The sequence below is a fragment of the Pongo pygmaeus genome, chromosome X (assembly GCF_028885625.2).
Source record: "Pongo pygmaeus isolate AG05252 chromosome X, NHGRI_mPonPyg2-v2.0_pri, whole genome shotgun sequence".
Taxonomy (NCBI): Eukaryota; Metazoa; Chordata; class Mammalia; order Primates; family Hominidae; genus Pongo; species Pongo pygmaeus.
The window spans coordinates 132,542,724-132,560,074 of NC_072396.2; the positions used below are offsets into that span (position 1 = coordinate 132,542,724).

Sequence of the window (17,351 nt, forward strand, 5' to 3'; positions counted from 1 at the left end):
TTTGAAACAGAGAGGATAACAAACCTTACTGCCTGTGGACTGAAACACCTAAAGCCACAATGTTAGAAGTTACGGTAATCTTACTAAATTCAAAATGTAGCTATTATTATTAAACCAATATCAATGCCTTATTTATAGAAATTACACAAACAAAGATATTTTGTTTGGGGTTGGGTTTATAGTTTTGTAACCCCTGTGCCAAATTTTGACACCTTTTATTATTTGGCAGGGATAAGTATGAAATTTCCTGATTAATAAATGCAAACAAATATGTATGCTGGAAATTCTTAAGACATTTCTAATATTACTTTACAAGTAATTTTAAAGCTAGCTTATTTATAAAAGATTTTACTTAAGTTACATAAACTTAAAAAAGCATTTGACTAGTCTTTTCTTTTTTCCTGATAAAGTATTTGATTCAAGCACTTTTATTTTCTTAAGCCAATTAGTTAGATCTCTTTTATATATTTTCAGTAATAAAACACTGTGTACACAAAACATAAATACATAGCTGTATTAGGCATACAGATAGAAGTACATATTATAGATTCCTACAACCTCCTTTGTTTTCTTAGACTAGCATACTCTTGATGACCTGTTTCATCACTCTGTCAGTTGTCAAGTAAATAGCCCTAAATCTGCATATTGAAGGAAACAACTCTTAGATAAAAAATCAGATAGCAAAATTTACATCTCAATGTATAGAAAGAATAAGTCTGGTGGTGGCAGGGGGAGATTAAAGGTTGGTACCAAGTCAAACATAAAATGTATAGAAATCTATGATAGGATTTTATAAAGAGACCAATTTTATTTAGATAGAGACTACCTATTTTTAGCTGGATCACTGAGCTCTGGGCAGAGCCCACACTGAATCCTGGGTCTCCAAAAAGGAAGAATTATTATGAGGCTAGACAACATGATGCTTTTATAGTGCACTTAACTTTTCTAACAAAGACATTTCTAAGTGTCTACACTCTTCCTTAAAAACCCAAGTATGCTCTGTTGCAATAACTATTTTAGTTAAAATATCAGGTAATGCAATACAAAATCAAGCAATTTAAGAACTGAGATAAACTTCTCTGTTTACATTATTGGGGTTCCATAAGGAAAAACAGATGTTTCTCCGCACAAAGGGAGTCTGGTGCCTTCTCCATTTTCTTTAAGGAAGCTCAGGCTATTATAAACTATTTTAGGTCCCTCATGCAGCAGAGGGTGCAAAAGAAAGGAGAGACAGCAGAAGTAAATGAAGAAAACAGAATTTAGTCAACTGAGAAGAAAAAAACTTTGCTCAAAAAAAAAGACAAGGTTTTAGGAGGTAAATAAAAAACAAAGACATGAAGGCCTTTTAAATACAAACACGCACACATGCACACATACACACGCACATCTTGGATGTTAGTTTTTAATTAAGCTGACTTTTAACTATTATACTTTTTTAAAAAAAGGTTTTTAAATTTCATTTCCATATTTCAGCTAGGACAAATGGCTGCTATTTCAGAAGTACCAAATATCAAACAAGAAAGGGCTTGATTTAGGAATCAAACCCAGGCTGTCATGGCGAAAAAAGAAAAAAAGAAAGAAGGAAGAACGTGAGGTATAGAACTGACTGCCGTGTGAGGGGACAGCCATTGCTCTCTCAGTTTGGCCTGGCCAGCAAAAAGTTGGCCTTGTTATGTATATAAAGCCCCTTAAGTAGTCAAAATAAACAAGCTTTAAATTTTTTTCCGTTTGCTGGCTGTTTTTCTTCCCCCACCATACTACCCTTTTTTTTTTTTTTTTTTTGTGGGAATTTAGCCACTTCAGAGGACTCATTCCCCAAAATTTGGAACTTTCCTTCAGATTTGATCAAGTCGGATAGGGTTGTTTAAACCCAATGGGAAAAAGGCTGAAACAACATCAAAAACAGAAACAAACAACAACAACAAAAACAGTTAAGCAGTTAAGCAAAACAAATAATCACTCGACTTTTATTACTGAATGGTCTAACGGTAAGGAGAAATTAAGACCAGCTGGCTGTTAATTTTAACTTTAGCCAAGACAAACCACAAGTAAGTTACTTACCTAGGGATGTGTCTCAGGCTGAAGGCTGCTCTCCACCATCCTAGAAGGAGGGAAAAAACTCATCTTTGCTGTTGGAAGTGAGCTCAAACTCCATAAAGGAGTTACCTGCCTTCCATCATCATGGAAGCAGGAAAAACTTGCCTTATTTGCATTGGAAACAAGTAAAACTCCAAAAAAAAGGAGTTGTACAGCAAAATAAACTTTAGATCTTGATCAAATTTTGGGAGATCAGGGATTCACTGGAGGAGCTGCTTCCAGCCCTCAACAAATTGTCCTATTGGTTCCAGCCAGAAAGATAGTTCACGCTGGTACCAAGCACTGATGGGAGGTTTGTCAAAGGACAGGGGCACTTCCACTCAGAATCCCTCCATGGTTACAAAAATGTAAACCCTGAAAATCGGAGACAGGCCTCAGTTAATTTAAAAAGTTTATTTTGCCAAGGTTGAGGATGTGTGCCTGTGATGTAGCCTCAGGAGGTCCTGACAACATGTGTCTGAGGCAGTCAGAGCATATTTTGGTTTTGTAGATTTTAGGGAGACATGAAACATCAATCAACATATGTAAGATGAACATTGGTTTGGTTTGGAAAGGTGGGACAGCTTGAAGTGGAGAGAATGCTTCCAGGTCATAGGTAGATAAGAAACAAATAGTTGTATTCTTTTGAGTTTCTGATTAACTTCTCCAAAGCAGGCAATCAGATATGCATTTATCTCGAGAGCAGAGGGGTGACTTTGAATACAATGTGAGGCAGATTTTCCCTAAGCAGTTCCCAGCTTGACTTTTCTTTTAGCTTAGTGATTTTGGGGCCCCAAGATATTTTTCTTTCATAGTAACTATATAGGTAAATATAAAAGCCAGAATTAGTGCACGTTTGACTTTTAACTCCTCTTTTTTCCTATACAATTAAAAGTTAAGTGCATAAAACAATCATTATTAATCAATGTTAATGTATACACAATGTATAAAAATGTCATCTGTGACAATAACAATATGAATAGGGAAGGATAAAGATGTATAGAAATGAAGTGTTTGTGTACTATTGAAACAGCATTATTATTCAAGCTAGTTAAGTGTATTGTATAAGATTAAGATGTTAATTGCAGTTGTCAAGGAAACCACTAAGAAAATAACTGAAAATATAAAGAAATGGAAAAAAGAAGGGAATAAAAATTGTGCACTATAAAAAATAAAACAAATATAAAAAAGATCTTAATGGAAAAATTGAAAAATAATGTATAAATAAAACATGCAGACAACAAGTAGCTAAGTGACAGAAGTGTTTTCCCAGTTGGTAATTGTTTTAAATAAAAATGAATTAAACTCTTCAATTAAAAATAATGTGGGCAGAATAGATAAAAACATGACATGTATACACTGCCTAAAAGACACTCTCTTTACATACAAAGACACAAAAAATTAAAACTAAAGAGATGAAAAAGACATTTTACGTAAGTAGTAACCTAGAGAGTGACTATGCTAATATCAGACAAAAGAGATTTTAAGTCAAAAAAGATTTATTTCAACAATGTACTAATATCAAAATATTAAGAACATATCATATTGATAAAAGGTTCAATTCATTAAGAATATATAACAATTATTATAAATATATACTCACAACCAATATAGCTCAAAAGCATATGAGGAAAAAATGGATAGAATTGGTCTTCTAGCCACTGTGTCTGGGCTCACTGAGGCTGTGCCTTTGGTTTATAGCCTGGAGATACTGTAGTCCTAATATGGACTTACCACGTTTTCATCTTTTCTACCAATTCCATTGTATTTTTTCACATGGCTTGTTTGAAAACATGGTAAGTTGAAAACAGACAGTTGATACTTACCTGGCAGGGGAAATACCATGATCATGAAAACAGACAGTTGAGAGGTTTGCTGAGAAATTGACTAATATTTCACGAAAAATATAAATATATTTTTTGTCATGAAATCTCTCAAAAGTACAGGTCTACATACGTATTCCTGTCAATAAGTGTCAAAGAGTTGATCCAGGTATCCTGAAGGCCCATCGGAACAGCTTCATCTTGTATAGCAATCTGTGATTGCCTAAGGAGCTAACTTTCTTGGTGGACCCATGAGAGGTGTGCTGTCAGTATGGAGAAGAAAAACAATGCACTAATTGTTGCCAGCTTTGAAAATGTAGTTGAGAACAAGCATTAGATCTGAAAGAAAAGTTCAAGGGCCCTTCGACATGGTTACCTCTGATTATCATTTAGCATCCTCTTCTTCACATGAAAAAACATAAGGAAGTAAAACCCAATTTTGGTGAATGCAACCCCCAGCTCTGCATATCAGATTTTAGAATTGATATTCTTTCCTTTTCCAATATGGTTTTCTTTTGTCCAGAAAAAAAAAATGAATGTACCAAGAAAATGGTCATCAGACTCACTACCCTACTCTTGCTCCATTAGTTATCCACATTAGGGAAGGAAAAATAAATTACATATTAAAATTGCAGTGACATGGGTAATTCACTGGGACTAAAATCCTCCTGTAATTCACTGGGACTAAAATCACTGGATTATCATGTTAGTTCCTCTCTAGCAACTTGTGTTTCTGTTGGTGTCATGCTGAGAGAAAGGTAGAAATGCCTGACTATATTTTAAAGGTTAAAATTTCATACTCAGAATTGTAAAATTAGGAGAATAAAAGTATCAAACTTATTTTTCTAGAGCAGTTATTGAGAATAATAATTCTCTTAAAAATATATGGAGGGGAGATACATTTATTTTCATTAAGAAACTTTATTAAAGTTGGTCAAGCACCTGAGTTTTTAAATATTGGACTTTGAGAATTTATATACTGTGCACCAACTTTGTTGGATATGAGAACACTGTAGAAGTGGACAATTTATTCTAGCAATTTTGATCAAATTTATAGTCTGTTATTTATATGTAAGGAAATTTTTTAATGTCACTGTTTAGAAGAATTGCATGAAATCATTTGGTTACAAATAAAAAGTAGTTTAAAAGAAAAATAAATGAGCAGAACTGAAGGCAGAAACAGTTCTACAATATTAGGTAGAGACTTCAATACTGTGCTTTCAATAATGGACAGAACAACCAAACAGAAAATGAATGAGAAGTAAGACTGGAGCAACACATAAATGAATTAGAACTAATGGATATATACAGAACACTACACACAACAACAGCAAGATATAAATTCTTCTTTAGTACACCTGGAAAATTCTCCAGGATAGCACATATGGTGGGCCACAAAACAAGTCTTAATAAATATGAAAAGACTGAAATATTGTAAGTGATATTTTCTGATCAGAAAAAATGAAAATGGAAATAAATAACCAAAGAAAAACTTGGAAACCCATAGATATTTGGAAATTAAGCAACAATATTGAACAATGAAGAGCCAAAGAAGAAATTAAAAGAGATTTTTAAAATATATTTGGAAGAATGAAAACAAAAACACAACAAAACTTATGAGATGCAGACATAGCACTTTTCAGAAGGAAATATATAACTATAAACACCTAAATTACAAAGAAGCAAGATTACTGATCAATAACTTAAGCATAAACCTTAAGGAACTAAAAAAAGGTTAAAATAAACCTAAATATATCAGCAGGAAGGGAATAATAAATATTAGAGCAGAGATAAATAAAAATATGAAATAGATAATAGAATAAATCAAAGAAACTACAACCGTGTTCATTGAAAATATCTACAAAATTGATAAGCCTTTAGGAAAATGCCAGTTATTAAAAGCAAAATGAAAGAGGGATGCCACTATCTACAGAAATGAAAAGGATCATAAGAGAATGCTATACTGAAAACCACTAAAGAGAATGTATCACTATTCAAAAACCTTACAATAAATGAAAGAACAGGACTAGGTAGCTTCACTCATGAATTTTACCAAACGTTTAAAGAGGAATTATAGCAATTCTTCTCAAAAGCTTTCAAAATATAAAAAAAAATTCATTCTATGTGGCCAAATTTTTCATAATACCAAAGCTAAACAAAGACACTACAAAAAAGAAAATTACAGATTAATATTGTTTATGAATATATATGTAAAAACTCCCACCAAAATACTAGCAAACCTAACTCAGCAACATATTAAAAGGATTATTCATTGTGACGAAATGGGATTCATCCCAGGAATTCAAAAGCAGTTTATCATATTTAAATCAATCAAAGTAATACACCACATCAACAGAATGAAGAAAAGGTTGCCACGTAAAAAAACATAAACAACATAATCTCAAATGATGCACAGAAAGCTTTTGGCAAAGTCCAAAAGCTTTTTATAATGTAAACAATCTATTAACTAGATGTATAAGGAAATATCCTCAACATGACAAAGACCACATATGAAAAACCTACAGCTAACATCATACTCAATAGAGAGAGATTACAAGATTTGACCCTAAGATCAGGAAGAAGAAAAGGATGGCTGCTTTCCCAATTCCTATGCAAGTATAGTACTGAAAGTTGTACCCAGATCAATTTGGCAAGAACAAGATTTAAAAATGCATCCAAACTGGAAAGGGAGAAGTAAAATTATCTCTGTTTACAGACGATATATACTTACATGTAGAAAATTCTAAGGAATAAAAATATACACAGAAACATTAGAGCTAATAAACAAATTTAGCCAGGTTGTAGGATATGAAATCAACAAGCAAATATCAGTTGTATTTCTATACATTATTAAAAATCAGTCTGAAAAGAAAATGAATTAATTCAATTTACAACAGAATAAAATCATAATTAGGAATGAACTTAGGCACAAAACTTGTACACTGAAAACTGGAAAACATTGCTGAAAAAAGTCAAAGATACACATATATGTCAAAATATATCCTTTATGCGTATATTGGAATACTTGGCATTATTAAGATGATGATTCTAAAAATGTGATATACAAATTCAACACATTCCTTATTAAAATTTTAATGGTGTTTGTTACAAAAATGGAGAAACCTGTTCTAAAATCCAAATCTATTGGATTTTAAGGATTTCATGGGACCCCAAATAACCAAATTAATTTTGAAAATGCAGAACAAAATTGGACAACTCACACTTCCTAATTACAAAATTTACTGTAAAGCAACTGTAATAAAATCAGTGTGGTCGTAGCATAAAGATAAGCTTATATATTAATGGAATAGAATTGAGAGTTCAGAAACAAACCTATACATATAAGTTCAATTGATTTTCAACAAGGGTGTCAAGACCATACAATGGGAAAAAACAGTATCTTCAATAGTGTTGGGAAAACAGGATAGTCGTATACAAAAGAATGAAGCTGGACAATTATCTCATGCGGCATTAAAAAATTAACTCAAAATGAATAAAAACCCTAAATGTAAGAACTGATACCATACAAGAAAACATATATTTGGAAGAATGAAAACAAAAACACAACAAAACTTATGTTTTGAGAAACATACTCCTATGTTTCTCAGAAGAAAACATAGGAGTAAACCTTCATGACCTTGAAATTGGCAATGGTTTCCTAAATATGATACCAAATGAAAATGAAGAAAAAAATAAATTGAACTTTATCAAAATTAATTTTTGTGCATCAAATGATAACGTCAAGAAAGTAGAAAGCCAAACCAATAAATAGGAGAATAAAACTCACATATACTATAGCAGTGTAATATCTGGACTACATAAAGAACTCCTAAACTAGACTGCCAAACTACACACAAGCCAATTAAAAAATAGGCTAAGGACTGACTAAATATTTCTCCAAAGAATATATAGAAATAGTAAATAAGCACATAAAAAAATGCTAGACATCACTAACCATTATGGTAATGCAAATAAAAATCACAGTGAGATACCACTTTCGAATGGCTATTATTCAAAAAACAAAAAAACTAGCAGTGTTTTCAACAAGGAGAATAAAATACTCTTACATTGATGATGGGAGTGTAAAATGGTGAGGCTACCGGAAAAGCACTCTGGCAGTCCTCAAAAAGTTAAAAAAAAGAATTAGTAAATGACCCATAAAATACACTTATCGGTATATAGCCAAAAGAATTCAGTGGGGACTCAAATAGATACTTGCACAACATTTTCAACAATGTGCAAAGAAAAATATATAGAAACATAAAATGTGAAAACACTTTTATTCAACATCCTGAAAAAGCCTTAAGGACACTGGCACCTCCCACTGGTGCTTCTGTGATCTCACCTATCGAGTTGTTCCCTGAGCTCAAGGATCTTTAAAAGCATCTTCTCTGAACCACAGATGTCCCATAATCACTAAAATCTGCAGAGGTAACCCACGTTTGTTTGAAACTGCTCAGAGAGGTCACGATGGATACACCAATCCACACGAAGCATCGAGCAACAGACGCCGTAATTTTGATGTGAGTACCTTTGGAAGCTAGCTGTTCCAGTTCTTTCATGAGCCTTTCCTCTGGCCCAGAAAAGAGAGTGGTGCCCCCAGACAGTACAATCTCTGCAAAAACTTTCTTCTGGATGTCAGTGTCACAGTTCATTATGTTGCTGGAGGCCATTATTGAGAGTCCCGGGCTGTGGATTCCCAGCTGGTCAGGGGCAAAAAGAACTTCGGGCACTTGATACAGTTGGTCCCCAATGTGGATGACATTCCCATCTGGCAGTTTGTATTCCCTCAGGATGTCTCCGGCCTCTCGCATAGCTTTTTATGTGGCTCCAAGGCGACATTGCACAGCTTCCCGTTGATGTTATTTACCAAAGCATTGTAGAGTATGCAAGGAAAAGTACACCCACTAGCAAAGAGGAGCCAGGTGAGGTGCTTTATGATGTCCCTCCCTGCTACAAAGAGCTTGGTGACTGCACGAGGCAGGGAGTAACCCTCATAGATGTGGACAGTGCAAGTGACCCCATGTCCACTATCCACCATCAGGCCTGTAACACAGGCAGAGGCAGAGTGCTGCCACTGCATGGTTAGACAGGTAGAAAGCAGGGACACTGAAGTTCTCAAACATCATTTCTGCAAGCTTTTCTCAAATTTCTCTAGGGTTCTGAGAGGGCTCAATCATGAGTACAGGCTGTTGGCTGGGTTTCTTTCTGGGCTCCCACTCAAAGAGATGTTTCCAGAGTTTCTCCATGTCATCCCATCCTGGTACCAGCCCACACTCATTGGGGTAGTGCAGATATAAGTCCTCCTACTTGTATAAGGGTTCTTGCCCCCTGAAATTCTTCTGGTTGGGTCTTGCTGAAGGCATGTTGCATTTAGTATGTCCCAAGATGGAGTTGTTGACATGGTGGTGTCCAATCTCTCCAGACAGGCCGCTTTGCAGAATCTTGAACCATTGTTAAAAATTACAGCTGGCACATCTAGTATATGTGGATTAAACATGTCTGTATCATGTTCTTCTGGACTTCCCCAAAATAAAGAAAGAACACTTAGGTTACTTAATGAGAAAACAGACACCTTTGGAAGTTTTAAGGCCACAGGGTTCCAAAATTCTCAGGTTGTCACCCAGGCAGAGCTAGCTGGCAGCCTCCAATCCACTAAAATACCCCATCCTCAATCCCTGAGTCTTGTCTCCTTTCTGTAGACCCAGGATCTGCTGAAACAATTTCAGGGATGATTGCCCTCGGTGTAACAATCCAGATAAGGCCACAATTGTCCTCGGTGAGCATCAGAGGGCAGGGGTCTTCAAGCAACTAGTACTTCCTAGTTTGTCGTATATGAAACCAAGGAAGGCAAACCATTCCTATAGAGAGCTTTGATAAGCCTGTGACTCCAAAGAAGAGGCCTCTAGTTATAGAACAAAGTGAAGCTGCCAGTCCATAGGTTTGTCCCATAGTCCTTCCCTCTCTGCTCTGCTGAGCTGCTTATTGTGGTATGACAAAAATACATTTCCTTTTGAAGGAGAAAAACTAAGCACTAGATACAGGTGAATTTCTGATTTGAGATGCCTGCAACTCAGTTTCAGCAGGCACTTAGAATGTACTTTTTTTCTCTTACATTTTCAAAAACAATTTTATTGAGATAATTTTACATAACAACCAATTTACCCCTTTGCAATTATATAACTCAATGTTTTCTAGTATATTTGCTGATATCCGCACATTACAAAAGTAAATCAAAATATTTTTATCACTAAAAAAAACCCCATATTCTTTAGCTATCACCCTCTCTTCAAACCATCCTCCAGATCCTTAAACGACCACTAACGTATTTTCCATCTTTATGGATTTACCAGTTCTTCATATTTCTTACAGTGCAATGATAAAATATATGGTATTTTGTGACTGGCTTCATTCACTTTACATAATGTTTTCAAGATTCATTCAATGTTCGCATATAACACATTTTGTTTATCCATCTATCAGTTGATAGACATTTGGATTTCTTTCACTATTTGACTATTATAAAATATGCTGCTTGAAACAATCTTGTATATATTTGTGTGTGAATTTATATCTTCATTTCTTCCAGTTACATATCTAAAAGTGGAAAAGCTGAGTCATATATGGTAACTCTAAGTATAGTTATTTCTGGAATTTTTAGTCTTTTTCTCAAAATGTCTAAGACATTTAAGTTCCTAATGGCAGAGTTAGTGAGGTTCTCCACATGTTTGCCAATGCTAATTAATACATTTTTTATTCTAGGCATCACAGTAGGTGTGAAGTGGCATCTCAGTATGGTTTAGACTTGCATTTCATTGATGACTAGTGAAAAAGGAAATGCAAATCAAAACCAAAATGATATTACTTCACAATCACTAAGATGGCTGTTATAGAACAACAGAAAATATCGAGTGTTATTGAGGATGTAGAGAAATTGGAGACCTCATTTATTGCTGGTGGTAATATAAAATGGTTCAGTCACTGTGCATCTTATTCATTTTCTGCTGATATGACAAATATCACAGACAGGGTAATTTTAAAAAAAATGTTTATTTGGCTCACAATTCTAGAGGCTAGGCAGTCTAAGAGCATAGCATCAGCACCTAGTGGGATCACCGTATAATGGAAGGCATAGGGAGAGAAAAAATGCGGACAGTATTAATCCTTTTGTCAAGAGCCGAGTCTGGTGATAACAAACCCATTTCCATGATAACAGCATTAATCTATTCATGAGGGCTTTACCCTCATAAACAAATCTTCTCTTAAAGATCCCCATCTTAATACCATCAAAATGGCAATTAAATTTCAACATGAGTTTTGGAAAGGACATTCAAAACATAGTGCTGTCGAAAAAATATTTTGGCAGGCCCTTAAAAAGTTAAACATAGAATTGATATTTGACCTAATGATTCCACTCCTAGGTATATACCCACAAAATGAAAAGAAGTTACTCAAACTAATAATATTTTGCAAATGTTAATTAACAGCCCTATTGACAATAGCCAACAGATGGAAACAACACAAATGTCCATTAATGGATGAATGGATGAACAAATTGTGATATATATATATATATATATATATGTATATGAATAATAAGCCATAAAAATAGTTTACACAGAACTTCTGAAGGATGGATAAACCTTGAAAATGCTAACAGAAACCAGACACAAAAGGTCACATATTGTATGATTCCATGAAATATTCAGAATAAGAGTCTGTACTCATAGAAATATAAAGCTAATTGGTGTTTGCCAGGTTCTATCAGCAGAGGGGATTAGCATGTGATATGGTTTGGCTCTGTGTCCCAATCCAAATCTTATCTCAAATTGTAATCCTCATGTGTTGAGGAAGGGATCTGATTGGAGGTGATTGTATCATGCGGGCAGTTACCCCCATACTGTTCTCATGATATTGAGGAAGGTATCAAGAGATCTGATGGTAAAAAAGTGACAATTTCTACTGTGCTCTGTCTTCCGCTGGCTTCTGAAGAGGTGCCTGCTTCCATTTTTCCTTTCGCCATAATTTTAAGTTTCCTGAGGCCTCCCCAGCCATGTGGAACTGTGAGTCAATTAAAACTCTTTTGTTTATAAATTACCCAGACACAGGTAGTATCTTTACATCAGTGTGAAAACAAACTAATACAGAAAACAGGTACTGGGATAGTGGGGTACTGATATAAAGATAACCTGAAAATGTGGAAGTGACTTTGGGCTGGGTAATGAACAGCAGTTGGAACAGTTTGGAGTGGTCAGTAAAAGACAGGATGATTTTGGAAAGTTGGGAACTTCCTAGAGACTTGTTGAATAGTTTTGACCAAAATGCTGATAAAGAAATAGACAATGAAGTCCAGGTTGAGGTGGTCTCAGATGAAGATGAGAAATATATTAGGAACTGGAGCAAAGGTCACTCTTTCTGTGCTTTAGCAAAGAGACTGATGGGATTTTGTCCCTGCCCTAGAGATCTTGGAACTTTTAACTTGAGAGAGATGATTTAGGGTATCTAGCAGAAGAAATTTCTGAGCAGCAAAGCATTCAAGAGGTGACCTGACTTATTCTAAAAGCATTCAGTCATATGCATTCACAAAGAGACGGTTTGGAATGGGAACTTATGTTTAAAAGGGAAGCAGAGCATAAAGATTTGAAAAATTTGCAGACTGACCATGTGGTAGAAAAGAAAAACCCATTTTTGGGGGAGATATTCAAGCTGGCTGCAGAAATTTGGATAATTAACAAGGAGCCGAATTTTAATCACCAAGACAATGAGGAAAATGTCTCCAGGGCATGTCAGAGATCTTCATGGCAGTCCCTCCCATCACAGTCCCAGAGGCCTACGAGGGAAAAATGGTTCTGTGTGTCAGGCCCAGGACGTTGCTGCTCTGTGTTGCCCAAGGACATGGTGCCCTGCATCCTAGCTGCTCCAGCTTCAGTCATGGCTAAAAGGGGTAAAGGTACAACTTGGTTCATTGCTTCATAGGGTGCAAGCCCAAGCCCTGGCAGCTTCAACATAGTGTTGGTGGGCCTGAAAGTGCACAGAAGACAAAGCTGAGCTTTGGGAACCTTCACCTAGATTTCAGAGGATGTATGAAATCTCCTGGATGTCCAGGCAGAAGTCTGCTGCAGGGATGGAGCCCTCATGGAGAACTTCTGCTAGGGCAGTATGGAGGGGTAATGTGGGGTTGGAGCCCCCAAACAGATTCCCCACTGTGACACTGCCTACTGGAGCTGTGAGAAGAGGGCCACCATCCTCCAGACCCCAGAAAGGTACATCCACTGACAGCTTGCACAACGAGCATGGAAAAGACACAGGCACTTAATGCCAGCCCATGAAAGCAGTTAAAGATGCTGTTCCTGCAGAGCAACAGGGGTGGAGCTGCCTAAGGCAATGGGACTCCACACCTTGCATCAGCATGATCTGGATGTTAGACATGAAGTCAAAGGAGATTTTGGAGCTTTAAAGTTTAATGAGTGCCCTGCTGGGTTTTGAACTTGCATGGGGACTGTGACCCCTTAGTTTTGGTCAATTTCTCACATTTCAAATGGGAACATTTACTTAATGCCTGTACCCCTATTCTTTCTTGGAGGTAACTAACATGGTTGTTTGTTTGTTTGTTTGTTTTTACAGGCTCATAAGCAAAAAGGACTTGTCTCAAATGAAACTTTGGACTTGGACATTTGGGTTAATCCTGGAAAGAGTTAAGAATTTGGGGGACTATTAGGAAGGCATGATTGGTTTTAAAATGTGAAAAGGACATGAGATTGGGAGGGACCAGGGGCAGAATGATATGATTTGGCTCTGTGTCTCCACCCAAATCTCATCTCAATTTATAATCCCCATATGTTGAGGGAGGGACCTGGTGGAAAGTTATTGGATTGGGGGGTGGTTCCCCCATGCTGTTTTCATGAGATCTGATGGTAAAAAAAAGTGACAGTTTTCCCTGCACTCTCTCTCTCCTGCTGCCTTGTGAAGAAGGTGCCAGCTTCCACTTTACCTTCGGCTATAATAGTAAGTTTCCTGAGGCCTCCCGAGCCATGCAGAACTATGAGTCAATTAAACCTCTTCTTTTTATAAATTACCCAGTCTCAGGTAGTATCTTTATATCACTGTGAAAACAGGCTAATATAGCAAGTGAGGGCTTAATGTTAGTGCAATTTTCTTTAAGGGAGAAAAATATTTTGTAACTAGATATAAGAGGAGGTTGCACAACATTTTGCACCTTCATTAAAAATTAGCATGAAGCTGTTTACTAAAATGAACCATATATTAAGATATAAAATAAGTGGAAATTAATTACCAAAATCTGAAATCATATAGAGAATATTCTCTGACATTTAATTTGGAATTCAATATCAAAATATATATTCAATTTCAAAATATATAGAAAAAATAGGGGTTAAAAAAACAAAAGAACAATTAGAAAATATTTTCACATATATAGTGAAAACATAACATATACAATTTTTTTGAGATGCAGTGACAACAGAGCTTAAAAGGAAATATATAAATGCTAAATTCTTATTTTATAAAACATAAAAATTATAAAGTAAATATAAACTTCTATTTAAAGATGTTTGAGAAAGAAGAAATTTAATGTTCGTAGTTGGATAGAAATGGCGAAGGAATGAACTAAAACAAATAAAACAGGAAATAGACAAATAATTGAGACAAATATAAAGACAAACAGTTGTTCTCTGAAAATGTTAATAAAATTATAAACATCTAGCAAAACTGATAATGACATGAGAGAGAAGATACAAACTACCAATGTCAAGAATGAAAAAGGTTACTTCATTGCAATTCCTATGAACATTAAATGTAATAATAAAGGAATATAAACAATGATGAAGTAGCACTATATACCTGTAAGAATGGCAAAGATCTCAAGCACTGAGAACACAAAATTCTAGTGAGAAAATAGAGCAACAGAAATATTCATTCACTACAGATGGGAATGCAGATGGTACAGCCACTTTGGAAGACACTGGCAATTTCTTACAAAACTAAATGTATTCTTACCATAGGATCCAGCAGTCCCTCTGCTTGTTATTTTTTCCATATGATTTGAAACTTATGCGCATCCAAAAACTTTCATACAAATTTATAATTGCCAAAACTTGGAAGCAACCAAGATGTCCTTCAATAGTTGAATGGATAAATAAATAAACTGTGGTACATCAGACAATGAGATGTTATTCAGAGGAAAAAAATGGGCTGTCAAGCTATGAAAAGACATAAAACAAACAAGTACATAACAATAAGTGAAAGAAGCCAATCTAAAAAATGTACATACTGTATGATTCCAACTATATGGCATTCTAGAAAAGGCAAAACTATGGAGATATTAACAAGTCATCTGTTGCCAAGGGTTTAGGTGGAAGAAGGGATAAATAGGTGGAGCACAGGGGTTTTTTAAGACAGTACAAGTATTCTGTATGATATTGTAATGGTGGTTACATATCATTATAAATTTGTCAAAATGCATAGAATATACAAGACCAAGATTGAACGCTAATGTGTACTAGAAACTTTGGTTGATAATGATATGGTATTGCTGGTTCATTGAGTGTAGGAAACGTATCACAACTGTATGGAACTTCAAAGGGAAAGGTAATGTATTGCTGGGAAAGGAGTATTTGGGAATTCTCTGCACTTTCTTCACAATTTTGCTTGAAAGCTAGACTATTTTTAAAACATATATTGTTAATTTATGCACACACACACACACACACACACATACACACACACAAAACAACTACAGTGTCCAACATCAGAAGTGACTTGAATGGAGGTCTAGCCATCCAAAGGAGCACTGAACAGATAGGAAAAATCATGTGGTAGGTCAATAGTACCTGAAGTTTGTTGCTTGATGTGTTAAACAAAAACAATTTGTTATAAAATTAATTGTATATAATAAGGTCATTTTTGTTTTAAAAAATAAAATACATTTATAAAAAGTAATAATAAAGGAATAGTGTCTTTTTTAGTTCAATTTTTATTGTAATTAACAATAATTGTATATATTTATGAGGTACAATGTGATGTTATATACATATGTGTGTACTTTGTGCAATAATTAAATTGGGCTAGTTAATATATCTATCACCCCATATAGCTATCATTTCTCTGTTGTGAGAACATTTAAAATGTACTATTTTAGCAATTTTGAAACATACAATACATTATTATTAACTATAGTCCCCATGCTGTGCAATAGATCACTAGAGCTTATTCTTGCTGTCTAAATGAAATTTTGGAAAATGGTATACAAGGTTTTTGCCAATTAATCTAACAACTAGGTTGAAGTAAAAAACTTTCTTACAAAACAAAATATAGTACAATTATCTCAAAAATAGATAACCTAAATACTTTATATTTATTAGAATAAATTAAGTTTATATTCGCATCCCTTCCCACAAAGACAACTCCAGATCCAGGTAGTTTCACTCTGAATTTTATTGAGCAATGTAAAAAAAGAAATATTATTTATTTTACACATACTCTGTGAATATATATAGACAGTGAACCTTCTCAATATACTCTAGGAAGGAAACAACTCTGACACCATAAGCTGAGAAAGAAATTATGAAAAATGAAAATTACGACCTAATGTCTATCATAACACAGATGCATAAAGTCCTCGATATGATAACAGACGTTTATAATGGACAGGTTGGACAGAGTGGTATGTAAACACAGCTTTTTACTTCTTTTTGGCATGATAAAGCTACAGGAATAATATATATCATTATCCCACTGCAAACAACTGGAAAAATAACAACGTATTTTAAATGAACGTTTTCAGACTTTAATTAATTGGTAGTGATGCCAGGAATCCCTGTGAAAATAGAAACAAATAAAGGTATTCCTATGACTGTCCAGTTTCCTACCTGTGGTGAATTTCCTGGCCACAGAGAAGAGAGGGAAAGTCCAGTTAGACCCCAATAGTCTTGATGACTTGAGCAGAGAGAATTTGGAGTTGAGAGGGCACAGGATGTCTACAATTCATGGAGCAAAACACTGGATTGATCAGAGCTGCATGATGAGAAAGCTCAGAAGACCTGTACAAGGGCCTGGATGAGTACTGATCTAGACATGTATGTATGATGAATGTAGAAGACTGAAAAAAAATCATTGGCAATTTCTGGGAAAATAACACTCATATACATCTTAGTAAATTAAAAATACATATAGTGCAATGTCATCCACATATTGTAGGTCCTTGACATTTGGTGAATAAATAGATAAGCCAAAGAATAATTACAATAAAAAGGTGGAAATTTAACTAGGCCATTCATTGTAGACTTAGGATGCTATCTTATATAGTTTTAATAACTGTACCAAGAATGTGTTTTATATTTCTTCATACCATAAGCCTCTTATTAAATATGCACTGATGGTGATTTTTAAGAAGTTGAAGGGAACATCTAAAGATTCATTTGATCTCATAGAACG

At 34.9% G+C, this 17,351-nt stretch overlaps 1 pseudogene; it reads right to left on the reverse strand.

Annotated features, from left to right (window-relative positions):
* Positions 1-8,275: 8,275 nt before the first annotated feature.
* LOC129025327 (actin-related protein T1-like) lies at positions 8,276-9,399 on the reverse strand (annotated as a pseudogene).
* Between the last annotated feature and the right edge of the window lie 7,952 nt (positions 9,400-17,351).